Here is a 12,656-nt window from a genome sequence, read left to right on the forward strand (position 1 = left end):
AAAATTACAGTGGCTTGCCGTTGGTCAATATAGCCTGTTCTAGGACTTTGAGGTTCAAATTAATAAGGCTATGCTCTAGACAAAAATAACAAAAGTTGTGTAAATGGGCCACTTTGCACTACAACTCTTAATTAGGTGTGGGTTCTGTCCTAAGGGTTATTTTTGTTGGCATCTAACAATAATAATAAGCTTCTGTGCCAAAAATCACAGAAAGCTAAGGGATGGTTATTTAGTTGTGAATTTCCAAAGTTTAATGCCAAAAAGGCACTTTTCACTACCTTGCTATTTGCAAAATGTCAAACAACAGATTTCATATTTTTCCTATGTTCTTCATAACAAAAGATTCACTATCCCATGGGTTGGGGTGTTTTCACCTTGGGGTTATTTTTGTAGGGCTTTTCTAAGTTTTCCTTGTTTTTTTAAAATAAAAGGTATCCTATTTATTTTATACTATACCAGGGCATAATCAATTTTTCTAGTAAACTACACTGAATAAGTATACTAACAAAAATATGAGGGCTCCCTGGTTCTTTATTTAAATCTCCTTTCCTATTTTCTTTAACCTTAAGCATAATGTAAAATAAATGGCAAACTCTACCTTAATGGGGTGTACAGAGAGGTTTATCATTTTTAAACAGGTTAGTAGGTGGTCATGTACTTCTCCAAATTTTCTTAACCTCAGTCAAATAGTGCAACTATTTTTCTTCCTATTATTTAGCTTTTGGCCAAATCAGTATTTAATTCAGAACCCTAAAGTTTTCTGTAGCATATAGGAGTTTTATATTTTTCTTCAGTAGTTTATATTATTTGAGATCTGACAAAATTGGTTTGACTAAATTTGGATGAATAAAACAGAAGATATGAATTATTCAAGTTCTGTTCAAATTTTAATTCAGGTTTAATAAAAGGTTTCCTGGAAAACCACTTTGCACCGAGGTCCTTGGGTTATTTCTAAACTAACTCTCTCAGTTATACCCCCACGCTACTATTCATCCGAGTCACTGACATTGCGCAAAACCCCCTGGCTTTCTCTTCTTCTCCCCCGCGGTCCCTCCCTAGGTTTAAACAGTACCCGCGAGAAAGAAAGGGTGGCGCGGCTTACCGGCGGCGAGAGAGGTCCGGCGAGGGGCGGGGTTGGCTCCGGGAGGTTCTGACGGTCACAACGGTGTACGGCTCGACGGCGGGGATGGCCGGAATCGCTCGGTCCACGTGCGCAGGCGGGTGCTCTCGTCGGCGGAGGGTGTGCTGGCCAAACCACGGCGACCTAGTCCAATCCAATGGCACGGTGAGCTTCACGGGGTGACGTAGAGGCTGTGTGCACAAGGAATCGAAGAATGGAGTAGAGGATTACCCGATCTACGCTCGCCGGCGGTCGGATGGAGTCCGGCGACCGTGGACTGGCCTCTCCGGTGAAGCAAACTTCGATTCCGCGCTCGGGGAGCTTCACCGAGGTGTGCTCAGTCCTCTCCGAGGACTGGACGGGGTTGGGAGGGGGTCTGCTGGCCGGCCTACGGTGGCAGGGGATCGGGCAGCCGCGGACACGCCGTGCACGGGCAAACGCCGGTGGGTTTGGGCTCCGGTGAGGTCGAGCGCGTGCAGAGGGGTACGGTCAAGGCCCCTGGGGGCTTTATAGGCGCGGGCGCGGGCCATGGCGTCGGCTGGTCTTTGGCGCGACGCGGGGCACGCGGGGCGCGCGTCGGGCGTGCTCTGTTGAGCCCAGAGCACGTCGAACACGTGGTCGTTGCCTTCTGCCCTTGTTCTTGCGCCTGCTGAGCAGCCAAACGTGCGAATCTCGCCCTATGGCTTGTGTAAGATTTCTTCCCTGCACCTAGGGCTACCTAGTTCATGTATGTTCCAAGGGAAGATCGGGTCTGGTTTAGAAGATATGGTGGCGCCAAGTCTTGTCTGTCTGCACTGTTCAACCCGAGACAAAACAGGTGCCAACTCATGTCAAACGGTCTTGGCTTGGGTTCAAACTCTTCCAGAGGGTTCTTTAGATAATTTGGCTCCTTTTTGCTATTTAGACCCTGGGGTTTTGGTGCCATTAGCTAGGTGAACACCCCTGATCTCTAGATTTGGGCTGATTTTGGACTTAGAGGGAATGGGGGTGATTTCATAATGTTCTCCACTTGGGGCTGATTTAGGGGTCTTATAGGGGTCTTTTTGCAAAGTTCCTTTACTGTCTTTTGTAAACATTTTGGTACTCTTAAACTTTGATTAAGGTTTAATTAATGAAATGTGCATTTGTCTAATCTTTCTCTCAACTAAAGGCTTCAAGAGAGGGGGTCTAAGGTTCAATCCTCCCTTGCCCTAGGTGGTCATTTCCTAAAAGCTTGGGTAACACTTTGGTCCTAGGCATTACTTAACTCACTCATGCTTCCAAGGTCTTAAGTACTCCCTCTCCTCCAAGTTTTAACCACATGTGATAATAGGTATATGTGCCATCAGGAAGCCAACACCTTGGTAACACCTGGGGTGTTACAGCCCCCCCCCCCCTTAAAGGAATCTCGTCCCGAGATTTTAGGTAGAGTTCCTTGGAGGGGTGCCGTGAAGGTGTGTTGGTGTGCTACCCTTCCCTTTATCCAAGTTTCACTTGTTAACTGCTCTTCGAATGTCATTCTCTTTGCAACTTCAGAAGGAAGCCCTTTTTAAGTTAAATCCACAACTTAGACTATCCTTGTTATCTAAGTTTTTCTTATAATTGTATTCAAAGGGCAGGTGGGGGTGGGGTTTTGGGTTACGTACCGACTCCTTTGGGTAGAAAGTCGGGGAAGCGAGAGCGTAGAAAATCCTCAGTCTCCCATGTAGCTTCTTCTACTGAATGGTGATTCCACTAAACCTTATACATTCTGATCGATTTTGCTCGTGTTGATCTCTCCTTCTGGTCCAATACCTTGACGGGGTACTCTTGATAGGACAGGTCTAGTTCTATCTCAATGTCTGGTTCAAGTAGCACTTCAGTGGGTAGGCGGACACATTTTCGCAGGTGAGATACATGGAACACATCATGAACATCTGACATGCTGGGTGGCAACTTCAATTGATAGGATACAGGTCCACAAGCCTCCTTGATCTCGTAGGGTCCAATGTAGCGAGGAGCTAACTAGCCCTTGATCCCGAATCTCTGGACACCCTTGGTGGGTGACACCTTAAGATAAACATGGTCTCCCACTTCAAACTGTAGAGGCTTCCGCCTCTTGTCATGATAGCTCTTTTGCCTGGCCTGAGCAGCTTCTAAGTTCCTTGTAATAACTCTGACCTTTTCCTCTGCTTCAAGTACCAAATCTGGCCCAAATATTTCCCTCTCTCCTGCTTGAGACCAATTCAGCGGGGTCCTACACCTTCTCCCATGTAAGGCTTCAAAAGGTGCCATCTTTAGGCTAGACTGGTAGCTGTTATTATAAGAAAACTCTGCCAAGGAAAGACACTTGTCCCAATCTTTTCCGTAGTGCAGCACACATGCCCTCAACATGTCTTCCAAAATCTGGTTTACCCTTTCTGTCTGACCATCTGTTTGAGGATGGTATGCCGAGCTTCGTACTACATGGGTCCCAAGTGATTCCTGCAATTGTTCCCAAAATCGTGCCACAAATGGTGCTCCTCTGTCTGAGACTATAGTCCTTGGTATTCGATGCAAATGAACTATCTGGTCAATGTAGATCTCTGCATATTTCTCTGCCCTGTGGGTGGTGTGTACTGGCAAGAAATGAGCGGTCTTGGTCAACCTGTCCACAATAACCCAAATAGAATCATGGTGCCTGGAGGTATTGGGCAATCCCATGATAAAGTCCATGCAAATGTCCTCCCATTTCCAAGATGGTATGGGAAGGGGTTGCAAAGGGCCTGCTGCCTTCAAATGACTGGCTTTGATCCTCTAGCAGGTGTCACACTCGGATATGTACTTGGCAATCTCCCTCTTCATTCTGGTCCACCAGAATAAGGATCTGAGATCATGATACATCTTGTTGCTGCCCGGGTGCATGGAGAATTTTGAAAGGTGAGCTTCATCCAGTATCTTCTTTCTGAGCTCAGGGTCCTTGGGAACAACCAATCGATCTCCAAACCATAAAATTCCCTTGTTGTCCTGACGGAAGCACGTGTATTTCTCTGCCTTCTGCTCAATCATTTCCCTGATAACCTGAACACCCTTGTCTTCAATCTGGGCCCTGACTATTTGCTCTTGTAATGTGGGCTCCATCGAGATATAATTTAAATCACCTAAAGAAACAACTTCCAGGTTCAGCTTGCACAATTCATCACACAGGGTGGTAACTCTCGCATCCATGCTCATACAATTGCACTGGGCCTTTCTGCTCAAGGCATCTGCCACAACATTGGCCTTGCCGGGATGGTAATGCACCTCCAAATCATAGTCCTTGATTAATTCTAACCATCTCCTCTGCCTCATGTTAAGATCTGCCTGAGTGAAAATGTATTTGAGACTCTTGTGATCAGTGTAAATGTTACAATGAGCTCCCATCAAGTAGTGTCTCCATATCTTGAGAGCATGAACCACAGCTGCTAACTCCAGATCATGTGTAGGGTAGTTTTGCTCATGGGGTCTGAGTGCTTGGGAAGCATAAGCAATTACTCTATTATCTTGCATTAAGACACACCCCAATCCAGTACCAGAAGCATCACAATAAACTTCAAAGGGCTTTGTGTTATCAGGTTGAGCTAGCACTGGGGCTGTTGTGAAATGCTGCCTTAGTGTATGAAAGGCATCTTCGCACTTCTGGCTCCAATCATACTTGACTCCCTTCTTTAATAGTTCCGTCATTGGCTTGGCAATTCTGGAGAAATCCGGAATAAATCGTCGATAATACCCTGCTAATCCCAGAAAACTTCGAATCTGCCTCACTGTAGTCGGGGGTTTCCAATCCATTACCTCTTGTACCTTCTCAGGATCAACCGATATCCCATCCTGAGAAATTGTGTGACCCAAGAATTTAATTTCCTTTAGCCAGAACTCACATTTAGACAACTTAGCATAAAGATGATGATCGCGTAGTCGCTGAAGCACGACGTGAAGATGCTTAGCATGTTCGTCTTCATTCTTGGAATAGACCAGAATATCATCAATGAAGACAACCACAAACTTGTCTAACTCTGGCATGAATACTGAGTTCATCAGGTACATAAAATAACCTGGGGCATTTGTCAGCCCAAAAGACATCACCAAAAACTCGTAAAGCCCATATCTGGTTGAGAAGGCCGTCTTGGGAATATCAGCGGCACAGATTTTAATCTAATGGTAACCTGAGCGAAGATCTATCTTGGAGAATACTTTGGCTCCCACCAACTGATCAAACAAGACATCAATGCGGGGCAGTGGGTATTTGTTCTTGATAGTCACCGCATTGAGAGGGCAGTAATCGACACACATTCTCAAACTCTCATCCTTTTTCTTCACAAATAAGGCCGGACATCCCCAAGGTGAAGTACTGGGGCGAATGAACCCCTTGTCCAACAACTCCTGCAGTTGCTTTTTCAGTTCTGCTAATTCTGCGGGAGGCATCCTATATGGTCTCTTGGAGATAGGAGCAGTCCCGGGTTGCAATTCAATGGCGAATTCAATGTCTCGGTCAGGTGGCATCCCTGGCAATTCATCCGGAAAAACATCTGGGTAGTCACGGACCACTGAGATCCCTTCCACTGGTGACTCTATCATAGTGAATGCATAAGAACGGGTACAACCCTGGTCGAGTAGATACAAGGTGATCTCGCCATCCAAAGGGGAGTGGATTTCTATGGCTCTGGCTGCGACATCAATCACCGCGTGGTGTCGCGATAACCAATCAGTCCCTAGGATGATATCCACACTGTCCAATCCCATTATCAAGAGAGTGGTTTTAAAGATGAAACTACCCAACTTAATTGGTACGTGTCTATTGATCTGATAGGTGGCAATCCTGCCTCCTGGTGTCGAAATTGTAATACCCCCATTGGTGTGGAGGAAAGGTAACTGACACTTGGCACTAAATTTGGTACTGATAAAACTGTGTGATGCACCAGAATCAAAAACAACAATAGCAGGATAATTCAAAACTGTAAAGATACCAGTCAAGACAGGTGCTCCCTCTGAAATATTAGCCATGGTGGTGAAGTTCAGCCTGCCTTGCCTCACTTGCACCTTCTGCCTCTTGCCTTGGTTCTGATTAACATTCTGCCCCTGCCTCTGCTGGTTTCTGGGGCAATTCTTGGCATAATGTCTGGTGTTGCCACATGTGAAACACCTGTTGTCATTTGCCTGGCGATATTGCTGCTTCTGTTGATTGTTCCTCTGCGCTGGAAACTGGGTGCGGTTGGGTGCCTGCTGCTGCTGCTGCTGTGGTCGGATCACCCATCGCCCTTGTTGCTACTGAGGCCCCCTGTTCTGAGTGTCAGACACAATCCTGAAATGTTGTGGCTGAGCTGAAGGTCCTGCCATAGGGGTCTTCCTCTTCTTCTCTGCCTGACGAGCTATGATACAGTCCTCCTAGGAGAAGGCTAGGTTGACCAACTCATTATAGCTATTGGCCCTAACTGTGTTGAGACGGTAGCAGAGCTTAGTGCTGAGCCCCCTCCTAAACCTGTCTCTCTTCTTCTCGTCCGTGTCTACATGATATCCAGCATACTGGCACACGTCATTAAAAGCCTGAGCATACTGCAACATTGTCATGTTGCCCTGAGTGAGTGCCAGAAACTCGTTGAGCTTTCGGTCCATAATTCCGGCTGGTATATGGTGCCCCCTAAAAGCTGCCTTGAACTCTCTCCATTCCACCTCTCGGTCCTCTGGCTGCATAGCAAGAAAATGGTCCCACCAAGTCCTTGCAGGTCCGCGAAGCTGCTGGGTGGCGAACCTGACCTTAGTGACCTTTAAGCAAACTCCATGGAGTAGCGGGAATTTGGATTCCACTACTCTCAACCACACATCTGCATCAAGTGGGTCCTCTGCCCTGGTGAACAATGGAGGCTGGGTACTGAGGAACTCCTGATAGGTAGCTGCCGCGGGGTGACGCTGATGATCTCCACCACCATAGTGCTAGGGTGGTGGCTGACGCTGAGCTAGCTGCCTCAAGATTTCATTCTGCTGAGCCATTAGCTCCTGCAGAGTGGGAGGCGGTGGAGGAACGCGCTCATTCTGACCACGACGCGCTCTCCCGGCCATCTGAAAAATCACATATATTCTCAATAACATATCTTCAAGTTTAAGGTTTAATCGCGGTGAAAGAGTCAACAGGCGAATTGATAGATTCCGACATAACATAAAGGATTTCAAAAGGCATAAACTTTTCTTCCCAAATTAAAACTAACATCATCCATCAACCATGCTTCCAAAAGAGTTTATCATGATTACATCAATGGCCCAAAAGACTCAACTCTATCTATCCTAGTACCCCAAGGGTACAAAAGCTAAGCTAGCTTTGAGGAGTCCTACCATCACCGACTTTTAGCTCTATCCCTAATACCTAGTGAGCGAACGAGGCAACACTCGACTCGGGGGAAGGTGGTCTCCCTGAGCCAGCAGTGTCCAAGCTGGAGGCAGGCTCCTCTCCTCCCTCAATGTCGACGTCCTCGTTAGCCTCCATATCCTGGATCTCCTGGTGATGCATATCCAGGTGCTCATTAGCCTCGGCAAGCTGCTGCTGGGTGTTGATAAGCTGATCCTCGAGAACCTCGATGGTGTTCTCCCTTGTTCCCACTAATTCCTCCAGCTCTTGGATCTCATTTGATAGCTGCTCCACCTGCAAGTCCTTTTCCACCATCTCGGTGGACAAGTCAACCACAAGCTCCTCTCTGTTGTACAGGGTGATCTTAGTTGCCTCCAATAGTGCCATCAGATGGGACATTGCCTCACCACGCATCACTTGCAGACGGTACAGGGCATTCATGCACCGTACTGTCAAGTGAGCAGTCTGACCTGGGTAGATAGCCCAGATGTCCTTGGCATGCTCCACTCGATCCTTCCACATTGGGTCGTCCTCCTTCTCCGTGGGGAACAAGCCAATGGGATGGGTGGACAGCTCCAAGGGATGGAATCCGCAGAACGTGGTCAACCCGTGCAGAGCAATTGCTTCAATCGTGTCCTCAACCCGGTATCCAAAGGACTCAGAGTCCAGCGAACGCCAGCTTGGCTACAGGGGATGAGGCTCCAAGGTCATCCTCACCCTACAGCGGGACACTCGGTGCTTCTCAAACTGCTACACCGCGTACTGAGGAGGTGTCATGTATCCGGCCCCCTGAAGTACCTCCCACAAAATACGGGGAAAGCCCTCTCGTGCAAGCCCGTCAGTGTGGGACAGTGCATTCCCGTCGTCTGAGGATCCGTGGGAAGTCATCTGTGTACGGTTAAGCGTAAGTTAAAGAAAAACAATTATAAAAGAAAAGGAAACACAACTCAGCCTCTCTCTAATTATAACAATGGTACTGGGGTACTTAGTTGGTCATCATTTTGTATTTTAAGTCCTTACTTAATTTTCCATTTGTTTAATTTAAGAATGCATGCATGCTCGTCTTGAACGACCTTACATTAATATCAAGGGAATAGGGAAGAACTCCCATCCCTTATAGTAGCCGGTAAGGCTTACTCACTTAGACACCTAGCTACCCCTCTATCATCCTAAGGCTTCACGTCCTAGGTCTATCCTGACTGTCCTACGATCTATCCAACATTGTTTCTATCAAGTTTTACTTCGGAAAAGGATGGTATTTATATTTTATTGATTCCTCTGTGGTGGTACAAGCTCCGATACCAGCTGTGGCGGAACTGCCCGAATTATTCCGACTTAAGTGCCTAAGTCCCACCTTAGAGGCTAGACCACACTTAAATGGGAATAACCCGTCAATCCCTCGGATCTAGTCCGACAAGGCCACTGACAGGATCAAGTACCACAATCTCACTCGATGGTGAGTCACAGAGCAAATACAATAAAGCATAAAACCATGCATTAAGGAGTACTAAATTATTGAATCACCATCGAAGTTTTGCAAAAGTAGTCATCATTGTTCGAGTGCAGCGGAATAAAACTAACGATAAATAAATGGAGGGATGGGGAAGCCTGTCCCATCACTCCTCATGCTCCTCCTCAGCCGAGGCAGGGTCCCACTCGACAGTCCAACCCGGTGGCAAGATGGACGGCCAGGTCACTCCAGCAACCATGTCCTCCAAAGAACCTGTAAAATTGTGCCATAAGCAAGGCTGAGTATACTAATACTCAGCTAGACTTACCCGGTGTGAGGAGTCTACTCCTCTACCTCTAGACATGCAGCTGTTTGGCTGTGGGGTTTGGTAGCCAAAAGCACTAGCTGAGTTTCTAAAACAAGTTTTAGCTTTGTCAAGTTTAAGTGTGACACTCTTAAGGCTAAACATGTACTATCTACTCATACATAGTAGCAAACATTTTTAGCAATCAACATCTTGTATCAACTCATCATATTTCCACTTGTTACTCAATGTAGCAGCATGGATCAAGCAGTCTCATTAGCTGCGAGAAGCAGACGATTCAAATCGAGTTTTTATCCTTGCAAGGTAAACCTAAACACACGACGTGGCGAGGCACTCCGTCCCCACACACATCAACCGTCCCCATCGATTCCCCGTCAGCAGATCAGGGCTCACCGCCTTGGCGTACAATGCCTCACTGACCCCGACTGCCGTCGTGCAGTGACCGCACTTGTACCCCCCATAACCGGAATGGGAGACCACGTCTCAGGTCGCGTAAGGGGCAAAGTGTACTGCCAGGTTCAATCAGGTACTAGGCTTACCGATTTACCATATTCCTCGGCATGTGCTTAGTACGTTCAAACGCTTGACACACGGTACCACACCTTAATCCTTATTCCAATTTCCGTCTTGTAGACAACACATCCCCATGGACCGTTGTCCATAGATCATCCTTAGTATGATATACAAATGGATACAACCAATTCCTGACCTCGCGCGAGTGCTAGAAAAATCACTCGACTTCTACCGAGATCCCTAATTAGCAAAGCAGCTACTCGACCTAGCATACTAGTATCCATCTCAAAAAGGATTCCTGAGATCATGCAACTAGGGTTTCAAACAACTCCTACACTTAAGTGCACAGTACAAGCCTACAAACATTAAGTGCAGTAAAATAGCATATATAAACGGTTATGCATAAACCGGGGCTTGCCTTCCAAAGCTGTGGTAGGCAGATCCTCTGGTGCAGGCTCTGGTGCTGGATCTGGGGCTACCTCCTGAGCAGCTCCTTGCTCCGGCATGAGGACGTACTCTCCGTCAGCGAGGTTACAGTCTATCGAAATGCAATGAATATGTATGTCATGATTATGCAGGATTTAACAACATTGTGCTAAAGGAAGAAAAACTAAGTTAGTTAGCCACTTAGGGTTTCTTGGTCACACGTGGCTTTTAGTGGTTTATGCTTATCACTCTAGGTTTAGGTTTTGTTAAGGATAAGCATAGTGGATTGGTATTTCCTTTATATATTTCAGTGGACAATTTACAAAGGGTTTTAGGATGACACTAATTTCCATTATTCATTTTCCCTTTCTTTATTTTCTATTTATGAATTCTAGTGTAGGTTTGAACTACAACAGTGAATTAACTTTTTCCTAAAATCCTGAAAAAATTACAGTGGCTTGCCATTGGTCAATATAGCATGTTCTAGGACTTTGAGGTTCAAATTAAAAAGGCTATGCTCTAGACAAAAATAACAAAAGTTGTGTAAATTGGCCACTTTGCACTACAACTCTTAATTAGGGGTGGGTTCTGTTCTAAGGGTTATTTTTGTTGGCATCTAACAGTAATAATAAGCTTCTGTGCCAAAAATCACAGAAAGCTAAGCGATGGTTATTTAGTTGTGAATTTCCAAAGTTTAATGCCAAAAAGGCACTTTTCACTACCTTGCTATTTGAAAAATGTCAAACAGCAGATTTCATATTTTTCATATGTTCTTCATAACAAAAGATTCACTATCCCAAGGGTTGGGTGTTTTCACTTTGGGGTTATTTTTGTAGGGCTTTTCTAAGTTGTCCTTGTTTTCTTAAAATAAAAGGTATCCTATTTATTTTATACTAAACCAGGGCATAACCAATTTTTCTAGTAAACTACACTGAATAAGTATACTAACAAAAATATGGGAGCTCCCTAGTTCTTTATTTAAATCTCCTTTCCTATTTTCTTTAACCTTAAGCATAATGTAAAATAAATGGCAAACTCTACCTTAATGGGGTGTACAGAGAGGTTTATCATTTTTAAACAGGTTAGTAGGTGGTCATGTACTTCTCCAAATTTTCTTAACCTCAGTCAAATAGTGCAACTATTTTTCTTCCTATTATTTAGCTTTTGGCCAAATCAGTATTTAATTCAGAACCCTAAAGTTTTCTGTAGCATATAGGGGTTTTATATTTTTCTTCAGTAATTTATATTATTTGAGATCTGACAAAATTGGTTTGACTAAATTTGGATGAATAAAACAGAAGATATGAATTATTCAAGTTCTGTTCAAATTTTAAATCAGATTTAATAAAAGGTTTCCTGGAAAACCACTTTGCACCGAGGTCCTTGGGTTATTTCTAAACTAACTCTCTCAGTTATACCCCCGCGCTACTATTCATCCGAGTCACTGACATTGCGCAAAACCCCCTGGCTTTCTCTTCTCCCCCGCGGTCCCTCCCTAGGTTTAAACAGTACCCGCGAGAAAGAAAAGGGTGGCGTGGCTTACCGGCGGCGAGAGAGGTCCGGCGAGGGGCGGGGTTGGCTCCGGGAGGTTCTGACAGTCACAACGGTGTACGGCTCGACGGCGGGGATGGCCGGAATCGCTCGGTCCACGTGCGCAGGCGGGTGCTCTCGTCGGCGGCGGGTGTGCCGGCCAAACCACGATGACCTAGTCCAATCCAATGGCACGGTGAGCTTCACGGGGTGACGTAGAGGCTGTGTGCACAAGGAATCGAAGAATGGAGTAGAGGATTACCCGGTCTACGCTCGCCGGCGGTCGGATGGAGTCCGGCGACCGTGGACTGGCCTCTCCGGCGAAGCAAACTTCGATTCCTCGCTTGGGGAGCTTCACCGAGGTGTGCTTAGTCCTCTCCGAGGGCTGGACGGGGTTGCGAAGGGGTCTGCTGGCCGGCCTACGGTGGCAGGGGATCGGGCAGCCGCGGACATGCCGTGCACGGGCAAACACCGGTGGGTTTGGGCTCCGGTGAGGTCGAGCGCGTGCGGAGGGGTACGGTCAAGGCCCCTGGGGGCTTTATAGGCGCGGGCGCGGGCCATGGCGTCGACTGGTCTTTGGCGCGACGCGGGGCACGCGGGGCGCGCGTCAAGCGTGCTCTGGCGAGCCCAGAGCGCGTCGAACACGTGGTCGTTGCCTTCTGCCCTTGTTCTTGCGCCTGCTGAGCAGCCAAACGTGTGAATCTTGCCCTATGGCTTGTGTAAGATTTCTTCCCTACACCTAGGGCTACCTAGTTCATGTAAGTTCCAAGGGAAGATCGGGTCTGGTTTAGAAGATATGGTGGCGCCAAGTCTTGTCTGTCTGCACTGTTCAACCCGAGACAAAACAGGTGCCAACTCGTGTCAAACGGTCTTGGCTTGGGTTCAAACTCTTCCAGGGGGTTCTTTAGATAATTTGGCTCCTTTTTGCTATTTAGACCCTAGGGTTTTGGTGCCATTAGCTAGGTGAACGCCCCTGATC

The sequence above is a fragment of the Zea mays genome, chromosome 8, assembly GCF_902167145.1.
Source record: "Zea mays cultivar B73 chromosome 8, Zm-B73-REFERENCE-NAM-5.0, whole genome shotgun sequence".
In the NCBI taxonomy this organism is placed as follows: Eukaryota; Viridiplantae; Streptophyta; class Magnoliopsida; order Poales; family Poaceae; genus Zea; species Zea mays.